Source organism: Oncorhynchus clarkii, chromosome 22 (genome assembly GCF_045791955.1).
Source record: "Oncorhynchus clarkii lewisi isolate Uvic-CL-2024 chromosome 22, UVic_Ocla_1.0, whole genome shotgun sequence".
In the NCBI taxonomy this organism is placed as follows: Eukaryota; Metazoa; Chordata; class Actinopteri; order Salmoniformes; family Salmonidae; genus Oncorhynchus; species Oncorhynchus clarkii.
The window spans coordinates 4771635-4785502 of NC_092168.1; the positions used below are offsets into that span (position 1 = coordinate 4771635).

Sequence of the window (13868 nt, forward strand, 5' to 3'; positions counted from 1 at the left end):
TTTTGTTAGCACAGCTGAAAACTGTTGTTCTGATTAAAGAAGCAATAAAACTGGCCTTCTTTAGACAAGTTGAGTATCTGGAGCATCAGCATTTGTGGGTTTGATTACAGGCTCAAAATAGCCAGAAACAAAGACCTTTCTTCTGAAAATCGTCAGTCTATTCTTACAATAGTCATTTACAACATTAACAATGTCTACACTGTATTTCAGATCAATGTCATGTTGTTTTAAAGAACCAACAATGTGTTTTTCTTTAAAAGGACATTTCTAAGTGACCCCAAACTTTTGAATGGTAGTGTATACCTGCACTTTCTATTTGTCTGTTGTCAGTTCATCTTGTCTTTGTTTTTTCCTGTTACTTAAGTTTTTGTTTATAGTCTTCCCGGTTCTGACCCTTCTGCCTGTCCTGAGTGCCTGCCGTGAAGTACCTGCCCGATTCTCCTGGATTACGAACCTCAGCCTGCCCTCAACCTGCCCTTTGCCTGCCCCGTGTTATAATAAACATTCTGAGATTCAAATTATCCAGCTCCTTTGTCTGCATCTGGGTCTTATCCTGAGCTGCGATAATTTAACTGAATCCATCTAATCTGCCAACAATGCCTTACTCTACATTATGCTATTTTGAGTCAAATAGGACCTATTTTTAAAACCTTGGTTTTGTAATTTTATGTTTTACTGATATTATGATTGTCTGTTTGTTTTATCTGCAAAGTAGTTAAAATGCAGTTCCACTTTAATTAAAATAACCTTTTACAGTGTTCAGATCAAAAATGATGCAAAAAATAGGTTTATCTGACTGTAGCCTATCAATCATTTTGTTTTCCGTACTGACATAACCTTGACGTTTGTCAACGACGTGTATAAATGGAAGCATATAAATATATAAAAAATATTTTAAGAAAACATGTATTATTTGGCCTTAATGCTATGAGCACATACAAACGCATTGAATAACAGATTCACTACATTGAAAACAGATTGTCCGGCCCAAAAAAATTGAAAGAAGGTTTGTTCTGAAGTGTCTATCCTAAACTCAGCAAAAAAAGAAAGATAATTCATAACAATCCAAACAACTTCACAGATCTTCATTGTGAAGGGTTTTAACACGGTTTCCCATACTTGTTCAATGAACTGTAAACAATTAATGAACATGCACCTGTGGAACGGTTGTTAAGACAGTAACAGCTTACAGACGGTAGTCAATTCAGGTCACAGTTATGAAAACATAGGACAATAAAGAGGCCTGTCTACTGACTCTGAAAAACACCAAAAGAAAGATGCCGAGGGTCCCCGCTCATCTGCGTGAATGTGCCTTAACTTCTCTAGGGTAGCATTCGGAATTTTGGATGAAAAGCATGCCCAAAATAAACTGCCAGCTACTCTGGCCCAGAGGATATGATATGCATATAACTGGTAGATTTGGAAAGAAAACACTTTAAAGTTTCCAAAACTGTTACAATAGTGTCTGTGAGTATAACAGAACTGATTTGGCAGGCGAAAACCTGAGAAAAATCCATTCATGAACGTGCCTTAGGCATGCTGCAAGGAGGCATGAGGACTGCAGACGTGGCCATAAAATTGCAATAAATTGCTACTGTGAAACGCCTAAGACAGCGCTACAGGAAGACAGGACGGACAGCTGATTGTCCTCGCAGTGCAAACCACGTGTAACAACACCTGCACAGGATCGGTACATCCGAACATCACATCTGCGGGACAGGTATATGATGGAAACAACAACTGCCCGAGTTACACCAGAAACGCACAATCCCTCCATCAGTGCTCAGACTGTCCGCAATGGGCTGAGAGAGGCTAGACTGAGGGCTTGTAGGCCTGTTGTAAGGTAGGTCCTCACCAGACATCACCGGCAACAACGGGCACAAACCCACTGTTGCTGGACCAGACAGGACTGGCAAAAAGTCTTCACTGACGAGTCGCGGTTTTGTCTCACCAAGGGTAATGGCCGGATTCACGTTTATCGTCAAGTAAATTAGCGTTACACCGGGGCCTGTACTCTGGAGCGGGATCGATTTGGAGGTTGAGAGTCCGTCATGGTCTGGGGCGGTGTGTCACAGCATCATCGGCTGAGCTTGTTGTCATTGCCTGCAATCTCAACGCTGTTCGTTGCAGGGAAGACATCCTCCTCCCTCATGTGGTACCCTTCCTGCAAGCTCATCCTGACATGACCCTCCAGCATGACAATGACACCAGCCATACTGCTCGTTCGGTGCGTGATTTCCTGCAAGACAGGAATGTCAGTGTTCTGCCATGGCCAGCGAAGAGCCCGGATCTCAATCCCATTGAGCACGTCTGGGACCTGTTGGATCGGAGGGTGAGGGCTAGGGCCATTCCCCCCCAGAAATGTCCGGGAACTTGCAGGTTCCATAGTGGAAGAGTGCGGTAACATCTCACAGCAAGAACTGGCAAATCTGGTGCAGTCCATGAGGAGGAGAGGCACTGCAGTACCTAATGCAGCTGGTGGCCAAACCAGAATCTGACTGTTACTTTTGATTTTGACCCCCCTTTGTTCAGGGACACATTATTCCATTTATGTTAGTCACATGTCTGTGGAACTTGTTCAGTTTATGTCTCAGTTGTTGAATCTTGTTATGATCATACAAATATTTACACATGTTAAGTTTGCTGAAAATAAATGCAGTTGACAGTGAGAGGACGTTTCTTTTTTTGCTGAAAACATTTCTTCTTATATCTGAAAGCTATAAGAAAGATCAGGAAACATTTGTTAGTTTTTAACCCCATATATGTGTCACTAAACAGCCTCCATATTCTGTTTACTTCCATAATTGTTTTGACTGGTACTGGGGGACTTTCAGACGAGTCTTGTGATGCCTGTGGGCTTCCTAGAACAAAACAACAGACATGTAGGTGTTCGTGAGAGTCACCTTTACACAGAGGGGTCATATTCGTTTTGTAGGCCAAACCGTTCGGACGCTACAGACTATTTTGTGAGAAGACTGATTTTATCAGGATGGTCTGACATACATTGCTCTAGCTCTTTCACCTTTCACTGCAGATGCATCCAATGCAACAAAAAAAAACATTTCTCGAGCTGATGGACTTTTATGGGAATGTTCTTATTATGCTAATTAGATTTCCGCGGGGCACGGACATCGACCTTAGAGGGTTAAGGACAGTAAGCCAGTGATGAATAAGCTCCATTGTTATGTGGTTAATATTCTTCACAATAGACTATTTTCACATAGAGAGCAGAGGTACACCAGTACACCAATCTCTCAAACCCCATTTTTCTATGTCTTATTCAGTGCTAAGAGACTAGGCCTAAAACTGATTGAATCCACATGAGTAACAATGTGTCCAGATTCCACTAGTTAATGGACTTAATCAACAACAAGCATCATGACAAAAACAGCTTTAACTTTAACAGAGAACACGGAGAATAAATAGCTGGATCAAGACGTTGGCAAAGTGTGTGGCAGAATTTGGAACGGAAGAGGAGACAGTGAGTTGTTTGTGTTTTGGGAAAGAGACAGACCAGGAGAGGGAGAGGAGAGAGAGAGAATCTTGTTTTTCATTCAGAGATTGAAATAGTCTGGCTAAAATTGGCCTTGTGACTGTGACATGGCTGTGTTCCTCTCTACAATGGGAAAGAAAATTCCACGTACATTACAGAGCCATGGAGACACTCATGGCCTAGACAACATAGACCATCAGCAACTGCAACCAAGCATGCTTAGGCCTACTGTATAGCTGTGACTGTAGCTAAAGCTTTCTAACCACAACAAACAACCACACTGAATATGGATACATGGGAGTTTAATCTGGACACAAAATGGACCGTTAGTCCTGTTTTATTGCTACTGTGCATCTGTGTATTTTTGTATTTTCTCTATATTAAGTTATAGAGACATGTGGAGCAGCAGAGGTCAGCATCATGGCATCGGGGAACTTGGGGGATTTCTGCAAATCTGCAAAAGAGCTCTGAGTATGCCAGGAATGATTGGTTGATTAGATCAGGTTAGATTTCTGACCAAAGGGCAGGGCGTGTGCCAAACTGGTGCTTCTTTCTCTGCTATGTTCCTTCCTTTTCTGTCTCTCTCTCTCAAACCCAAACATACACACAAATAAGGCCATATGCACAAAGGCACATGTACAGTACATATGTGGGCACACACGCACACACGCACAACCCAGGCATTCGCAAACACCTGTAGAACATCAATATATCTACGATTAATCATCCTACATGTTACTACCGAAGAATTACAATCATTCAAATGCTTAATGTAAAATATACGTGACATGCAAGTTTAAAAACCAGACATGGCATTTATCATGTTAAATATAACTTTGTTATCTTGGCTTTCGAAGACCTTAGAAAGGCAGGGTAGAATAGATATAGATTCTTTGGTTCACGTTTCCTTCAGCATCTTCACAAGATCCTTTGCTGTTGTTCTGGGATTGATTTGCACTTTTTTCGCACCAAAGTACGTTCATCTCTAGGAGACAGAACGCGCCTCCTTCCTGAGCGGTACGACGGCTCCGTGGTCCCATGGTGTTGATATTTGCATACTATTGTTTGTACAGATGAACGTGGTATCTTCAGGCGTTTGGAAATTGATCCCAAGGAAGGACCAGACTTGTGGGGGTCTACATTTTGTTTCTGAGGTCTTGACGGATTTCTTTTGATTTTCCCATGATGTCAAGCAAAGAGGCATTGAGTTTGAAGGTAGGCCTTGAAATACATCCACAGGTACACCTCCTCAGAAGCTTCTAAAGTCATGACATGATTTTCTGGAATTTTCCAAGCTGTTTAAAGGCAGTCAACTTAGTGTATGCAAACTTCTGACCCACTGGAATTGTGATACAGTGAAATAATCTGTCTGTAAACAATTGTTGGAAAAATTACTTGTGTCATGCACAAAGTAGATGTCCTAACCGACTTGCCAAAACTACAGTTTGTTAACAAGAAATTTGTGAAGTGGTTGAAAAACGAGTTTTAATGACTCCAACCTAAGTGTATGTAAACTTCCGACTTCAACTGTACTTAGCTAGCAAATGCGGCTAGCTAGTTTAGCCTACTGAAACACTGTGCTCAAACAGAGGGATGCTATGTTAGCTAGCTGGCTATGACTTTCCAACACAACACTGGAACTGTTCCAAGTCAACGTAACGTTAAGCTTTTGGTTTTACTAATTTATTGCCACTGGGTCTCGCCGGTGTAACTGCTTACTGATTGTACACTAACATTACTGCACGATTGTAGCAGGTTTACCGACGTGTTAGTTCTATTAGCTATGCTATTACATTGTAGGCTGTTTGTAGAGGTTTGGCTTGGAAAGGTTTTCTCGCCTGGCCGCATACAGCTGATTTGTTGTGCATTGAAGACCGCAAGCGAAGGGAAAAGAAGGAATACAATGTGGCTGTTTTGAAAGGGAACTGTTTACCCGTGATCAGGGGTGTATTCATTCCGATTCTGTTGAATAATTACATTATTGTTTGTGTAAACTGTGTTATTGGCTAGCTCCTATGATACAACACTCTCCTGATGAGAGAGCACATTTTCTATGCGAAATCGCCTGTCCTCATTAGCTCATTGTATGGATATATCCAAATAAATGTCACTAGAAAACAGCTAAAACAAATGCAAATGCAGCTACTGTTGTTATTCTGGCTGCACTGTTTGATGTGACTGTAAGTTAGCTGTAGTTGGCTAGCTAGCAAGCTAGGGACAAGAACGTTTCCAGCCAGTATGGCAATGGAACATTTAGAAAGCACATCAAATTTGTCTCTTGACCTGTGTTCACCTGCGTTGTATACTTTCATTCATAGGCTAGATTGTAGCAACCTAATGATGGGTATAGGGAAAATTTGAGTATCATGTAGTAGCCTAAACCTATTGCTGTTACATTGAACTGGGTGAATGGAATATGAATGAGTCATCCAATATGCTGTAATAGAAATAAGGCCATGCTCGTTTTAAACGACACTGAACTCCACTTAATCCTGAATGAAATGACTGAGCCATAAGTTAAGGATCAATGAAATCAGATTCCCTCCCTCTTGCAAAGATTGCGTCATCATCCCCTTCATTTGAGGAAGACGACTGATTGAATATTTTATTAATAAATAAAAGAATTGTGTTAAAATGTTTTAGTATTAAAATATATCCCATTACACATTTAGTAATGACAATGTATTTTAAACTTCACGCACAGTAACACTTTTGTATGACTTAATAAAACAATTGTATCGATGTGCTTGTGCATTGATAAGTACACCAAAGTTGACAAGTAATGAAATAAAGTCATCACTTCTAAAAGCCTATTTCACACCATAGCCTGCACAAATAAAAATGTGCCACTGATTCGCCCTTGGATTAACGTTTCAACATTGTCTCAATGAAGAGTTTGGCGTTCGACTAGCAATGTGCAACATGCACGCAGTTACAAACCTGCTAGAGTCAGAGGCAGGCGGACGAGCAATATCCACTGTCATAGTATGGATGAAGCTGGAGCTGGAATGTGAAGCTAACTGAAGCTGGTTAGCTTTAGAAAACCCTGAGTAGATCTAGCTTGCTTTGTAGGATACCTCTCTGGTGTGATCAGACATAGCATGTTGTCTACAATTATATTAGGCTACTAAGTGATAGTGATCCACGGATGATCAGGATTGATTGTTTGCTGATCAACTGGAGTCACGTAGGAATCCAACATGGTATATACTCCATCAGAAGCCTAGATGTGATGTCAAAAAGTGTAAATCCAAGTGGTTGGTTTAGGATCTGCATACTGCATATTGGTAGAGGTAAAGAAACAAAGGTAAGGCATTAAGCAAATCTAAGGTAGGTCAAGACCGTTGCATAAACCCGTTGCATAAATCCGTTTTGCATGGCGTTTGAACACATCATAAGCACTGTGCATCCCTTTGAGTAACAAATTCATGCAATTAGTAGCTCATTAGATTCAAACCTACTGACTAACCGATTATTCAACCCCAGATCCTAACCTTCACCATTACGAGGATCAAAACAAATCTGACCCTGGACCAGCTTACATGGAACTTTGTCCAAATCTGCATATTGGATGAGCAAGATTTAGACCTAACCCAACAGAACTAAATCCATGACACAGCCAGGGAAGGTCCCATTATCCTCATCCCATCATGCTTATCTCTCCCTACCATCAGAGGCGCTCTAGAGAGTCATATGATGGCCGGGCTAGGTCGAGCAGTGCATCCCGGAGTCTGGACATAGTCCACATCGTCTGCTGACTCCTGCATGGCACAGATAGTCCTGAGACTCATTACCTAGAAACCCACACAGCGTGAGAAGGGAGAGTCAATGCTCTTCATAACATTGCTAGCGCTGACCTGACTCCTATGAGAATCAATGCATCTTACCACAAGTTTATATATATATTTTTTTTTAACAATTGATTGGCATTTTATGATGTGGGAGGGCATTTTTGTAAAATGTTCTAAGGTGTTTGACATATTTTGTTTAATTAACGCCATACAAGTGAGGTGAACCTTCAAGTGAAACAAATGTGAGTGTCAAACCACAATTGTATCATGCAACCTTGCCTTTATGTAATAATATCATGAACTGCCCAGTCAGCTGACTAGTAGACTCCATCTCTACCAGAGAAAAACACACTGGGACATCAGAAATGTGCCAATTATCTGGCATTACACGCCTGGGCTACAGTACAGGTCATGTGATCTGTGGCTCACTACCAGGCATCCCAGTAGAGCTTAGATATATAAAGGCCCTCTATCAGTGTTCACTATCATGCCTACCCACTGGGTACAAACAGGTTGAAAGGACATTGCTTTAACGTCTTGTTAACATTGTAGGATTATCATTGTATCAACATGGAAATCAAAATGGATTTGAAGAATTTCAAATGCCTGAAATCAAAGGCCATCACAGGCATCAAGGTTTTAGTTAACTTCACGTTAGTCTAACACGCTTGGTTGACATCATCAGAGGGAGTAAAGAGAACAACAAGTATGTACAGTATGTACAGTATGTACAGTATGTACAGTATGTACCGTATGTACAGTATGTACAGTATGTACCGTATGTACTGTATAATGCATTTGACTCTGATGTGAACCTTGAGGTCAGTCCTAATCCCAGTCTACAGAAAACTGCAATTAAAATGAGAAGTATTAACACGTCTCCTGGAGAGTCGTCTGAACCAACAAAATATCCTGATCTGCACTAATCTACACTATTAATCCACGTGGTCACACAGTGTAAATTCAATGGTGGATATATTCAAAAGTAGCCTTTGTCAGCTGGACCCAACTCTGCTATTCTCTGGGTAGAAAGAATGATTCCCTCAACAAAGTGGAATGATAATCCTTATTCAAATTTTATGTAATGTCTATAGACTCCGATATATAGTCAAATGTATCAAAAATAATTACATGAAATTAATAAAGAATAACTGATTGATCCTGCATGGTAAGTGATCTTTAAAGTTGCTGTTCCAAATTACAGAGCAGTAAACCTCTGACATTTCAACCTATCCAGTAACTCAATTAGATTGTTACTAAGATATGACATTGTTAATTCTTAGGCGAGATCAGTCACTGGTAGACAGAATAGTGATGAATAGCAAATATATAGCAATATGCATAATATTTGCATACTACTTCAATATAACATACTGAAATCAAACCAATAATAACAAACTTCTTAAATTGAAACATGTAAGAGGCCTTTTGTATGAGTCCAGCTCTTGGTCATTTTTGCTTTAATTTCAACAAAGTAGAGATGTGTTTTTTTGTGAACCAACAAACCTCTATGTTCAAATAAAAGGAAAAACAAAAGGATCAATAATATATCAAATGAAAAGGGGTTTGCCTACCCCAGTCTGTCCTCCTCTTTCTTCCTCAAGTCAAAGTCTCTCTGGACGACTTGAAACACGTGCTGGGCCTCCTCCTCTGTCAGTGTGGAGAGATCCAGCTTCTTCCCTACAGCGGTGGTAGGCATCATGGTCACCTTGGGCGCCCGGGGACCATTCACTGCTTTATATTGGACTGCAAGAAGTGGGAGAGAAAACCAGTTAGATTGCCACCATAGTGCAACAGAAAGATACAGGACAAATGGTTACTCAAAACCATTATAATACAAAACGACAGTGTCATCAAATATAGAAAAAAAACTACATGGAACAGCAACTCAACGAAGAAAAGCCAAATCCCCTAATAACTACTACATAAAACACTACAGTTGATGTTCCAAAGTCAATGTTTGATACAGCTGAATGGAGTAGTAAAGCTATAGCAATTTTAGAAGGAAGATAATTGCAAGCTTTGCTTTGCTGCAATTCACTTCTTGTCATGAAAATGTCTGTTTTTATCTTGCAACAAAAGTAATACAAAAGCTTGCAGACAGTGTAACGGACAAAACAACATGAGGGAGGTAGGGAATGTAGTCCACTAAAATATTCTGGGTTGTTTGGTTGACCCAACAGCTGGTTTGCAGGTGTTGGGTCACTTAGTTGGGTTGTTTTCTTTAAAAAATAGAAAGGTTCCATTGTTGATACTGGGTTATTGGTGTTGGGTTATTGAGATATGACCTAGCATGTCAGATCAGAAGACTGGTCGTGTAGTTTAGTAGGGGTGTAGCTTTCAGATTATTATTTTTACCCACCTGTGAGAGTAAATGTCATTCCTGTTCATCTGTTCTGTTGTATAGTTGTCACGTTAAGGTTGAACATTAACATTTTTGTTGTTCACTGAGGCTTACAGAAGTGTACGAGGTTCCTTAAAGCCTATGTAAATCCCATTGTTGGGCTAGATACCACCTTATTATAACATGTAATACATTATCTTAAAATTCTAGAAGAATGTGTAAAAAGCTTAAAATTTTAAGGACAAATTACATTTGCTATATGTAAACTTAACATGATGAATGGGAATGACATTTGTGACCCGTTTCAGGAAACTAGGCGTATGTCGCAGGTAACTTCTTCACAGGAGTGCTGTTTGAACGTAAACTTTTTTAACTTTTATCAAAATACATTTTTTTTGGCACAGGAGACACATCCATCCATGATGCATATGTGTAATATAGTCTAGCTAGCTACATTTTCAAATATTACAAATTGACAGAAAGTAGTCATTTCAAGTTAAGGTGTACTGTTAGCTAGCTAACGTTAGCTGGCTGGCTCACTAGCTAACGTTACGTGTATGACCTTATTCTTTGTTTCTCAAAGAAATTAGCTTGACTAAGCTAGCTAATATTGAACCTGGTTGGTTAGCTACCTGCAGATTCATGCAGGGTAGTAACATCATGAGTTGGGATTATGGTTCATTGTTTACCTTCCTAGCTACATGTTTTAACAAAATACTATTGTCTGAGTGTGCCAGTGCGCAGAATTGTGTGTCCATTGCACGCTCTGAACTCTCTGAGAGTGAAATGCTCTGAATTTACCAACAGACAATCTGACAGCACAGTTGCAGTCACCAACACTCTAGATAACATAACAGCCTAACCAGCTCTGCTAGGGCAAGTTCAGTGTGCTGTTCTCTCATTTGTGTCTGGAAGTAGCTAGCAAGTTAGCTTGGGTGATTGACTGCTGTGTGTACAGAACACCCGGATCAACCCTTAAAGAGATGGGTGGGGATAAAGTTTAAGAGATGCTGAATGGGTGTAGACAAAGAAGGGCTCTCCAGTAGTAGTTCCAAAACATTCAAAGACAATTTTCTCAAAAGTGAGTTTACAAGTTTATCAACTTTCAAAGCAAAATTACTTCCCATTGTTCCTCAACTGTAGTGTATGATATCACATTTTGTAGCTCTGAGTAGGGTTGCAAAGGATCAGAAACTGTCCGATAAATTGACAGAATTTTTCCAGAAATGTTCCATGGTCAGTAAAGCCTGGGAATTTAGCTCAAATTCATCAAAAAAGTTAGCTTACAACAGTGAACCATTTTATGTTGGATACACATAAGGCAAATCTAGGTCTTGTGGCATATTTTGGTTAAAATATCCTCCATTCAATGGAATTGCAACCCTCTGCATGCACAGTGCATTCTTCCATCACATGTGCAGTGCACTTTTGCATCACATGTACAGCTGATTCTCAAGATCTTGCACACTAATGAGATGCTGTTGAGCCCACACTACTACACTGTCTAAGCCAAGGACTACATGCTTTTGATTACAATACTGGGTGGGGTGAATATATTTTATAATGCATACATCATTTTTTGTTAGCTAGTAAATAGTTATTTGCAAGAAATTGCAAGATCGAATCCCTGAGCTGAGAAGGTAAAAAAAAATGTGTTCTGCCCCTGAACAAGGCAGTGAACCCACTGTTCGTAGGGTGTCATTGAAAATAAGAATTTTATCTTAACTGACTTGCCAAGCTGCAAGATTGAGAGCATCTTGACTGGTTGAATCACTACCTGGTACGGCAATTGCTCGGCCTCCGACCGCAAGGCACTACAGAGGGTAGTGCGTACGACCCAGTACATCACTGGAGCTAAGCTGCCTGCCATCCAGGACCTCCACACAAGGCAGTGTCAGAGGAAGGCCCTAAAAATTGTCAAAGACCCCAGCCACCCCAGTCATAGACTGTTCTCTCTACTACCGCATGGCAAGTGGTACCGGAGTGCCAAGTCTAGGGCAAAAAGGCTTCTCAACAGTTTTTACCCCCAAGCCATAAGACTCCTGAACAGGTAATCAAATGGCTACCTGGACTATTTGCATTGTGTGCCCCCAACACCTCTTTTACGCTGCTTCTACTCTCTGTTTATCATATATGCACAGTCACGTTAACTATACATATGTACATACTACCTCAATTGGCCCGATCAACCAGTGCTCCCGCACATTTGCTAACCGGGCTATCTGCATTGTGTCCCGCCACCCGCCAACCCCTCTTTACGCTACTGCTACTCTCTGTTCATCATATATGCAGTCACTTTAACCATATCTACATGTTCATACTACCTCAATTAGCCTGACTAACCGGTGTTTGGATGTAGCCTTGCTGTTTTTCTAGCCTCACCACTGGATATATCCTCACTACTGTTTTTCACTGTCTTTTTACTGTTGTTTTTATGTCTTTACCTATTGTTCACCTAATACCTTTTTTGCACTATTGGTTAGAGCCTGTAAGTAAGCATTTTACTCTAAGGTCTCCACCTGTTGTATTCAGCGCACGTGACAAATAAACTTTGATTTGAGATAAAAATAAAAAGTAAAAAAAACAGCAAAGTGAGTTTAAATCATTTCTAACTTGTTAACAATTTATGCTAGTTAGTTTTTGCTACCATGTGGGTTTTAGCTTGCCTGTTCACCTGTTTCCATACATGTTTCATTTTAAAACATTTATCTTACAAATTAGTTAATTAATCTAACTGCTTAACTATTTATCTGTACATGGAATTGTATTTGGGCTTTTTTACTCTTTTTTTTTTCAAGTATTTACAGGAAAATGCCACGGGCACTATCTGATGTGTGGAGACATTTCACTGCAGCTAATGTAGAAGAAAAAGCTATGTACATTTGCAAATACTGTGCCTAATCATATGTGAAGAATGCAACAAATCTGCAGAATCATCTGGCCAAGTGCATAAAGTTCCCTCAGCGCTCATAACATGCAACCTCTGACAAAAGTCCCTCTACTTCTATTCGAGGTGAAAATAATGAGTCAGACACCTTATCGATAGCAACAGCTCATGGTCCTCCTGGAATAAGTAGTTTGTTTTACTCAATGGAGAAATGTAGTCAGAGAAATACTGATGAATGTCTTGCTCGAGCTGTGTATGCAACTGGTTCACCTCTGGTGCTCACAGGAAATGTGTATTGGAAGAGATTTCTGAATGTTCTTTGCCCAGCATACACCCCTCCAACAAGACATGCTTTATCTACTCATTTGCTGGATCCAGAGTTCAACAGAGTTCAAGTGAAGGTCAAGCAAATCATAGAGAAAGCAGACTGTATTGCAATCATCTCTGATGGGTGGTCGAATGTTCGTGGGCAAGGAATAATTAACTACATCATCTTCACCCCTCAACCAGTATTCTACAAGAGCACAGACACGGACAGACACAAGGGACAACAGACACACCGGTCTCTACATTGCAGATGAGCTGAAGGCAGTCATCAATGACCTTGGACCACAGATTTGCACTGGTGATCGACAATGCTGCGAACATGAAGGTGGCTTGTTCCAAAGTGGAGGAGTCCTACCCTCACATCACACCCATTGGCTGTGCTGCTCAAGCATCAAATCTACTCTTCAAGGGCATCATGGCACTGAAAACAATGGATACAGACTACAAGAGAGACAAGAAAATGGTTAGGTAAGTGAAGAGTCATCAAGTTATAGCAGCAATCTACCTCACCAAGCAAAGTGACAAGAATAAGAGCACCACATTGAAGCTGCCCAGCAACATCCATTGGGGTGATGTTATCATCATGTTTGACAGTCTCCTGGAGGGGAAGGAGTGTCTCCAAGAAATGGTCATATCACAGTTTGCCAATATGGACAGCCCCATCAAGAGGCTCCTCTTGGATGATGTATTTTGGGAGAGTGGTAAGCAGCCTGAAACCTATAACAGTAGCCATTGCATGGATCGAGGGAGACAATGCCATCCTGTCTGATGTTCAGACTCTGCTTGCAGATGTATGAGAAGAAATCTGTACTGCCCTGCCCACTTTACTGTTGCTCCAAGCAGAGGAAACTGCAGTTCTGAAATACATCAAAAAGCTTTTAGACTTCTGCCTGAAGCCCATACACGCCGCAGCTTACATGTTGGACCCCAAGTATTCTGGCAAGAACATCCTGTCTGGTGCAGAGATCAACAAGGCCTATGGTGTCATCGCAACCATGTCACGTCACCTTTGCCTAGATGAGGGAA

General features: G+C 40.7%; 1 pseudogene; it reads right to left on the reverse strand.

The window, feature by feature from the left end:
* LOC139380649 (melanophilin-like) overlaps nt 1-13868 on the reverse strand; it is a 126164-nt pseudogene that overhangs the window by 96310 nt on the left and 15986 nt on the right.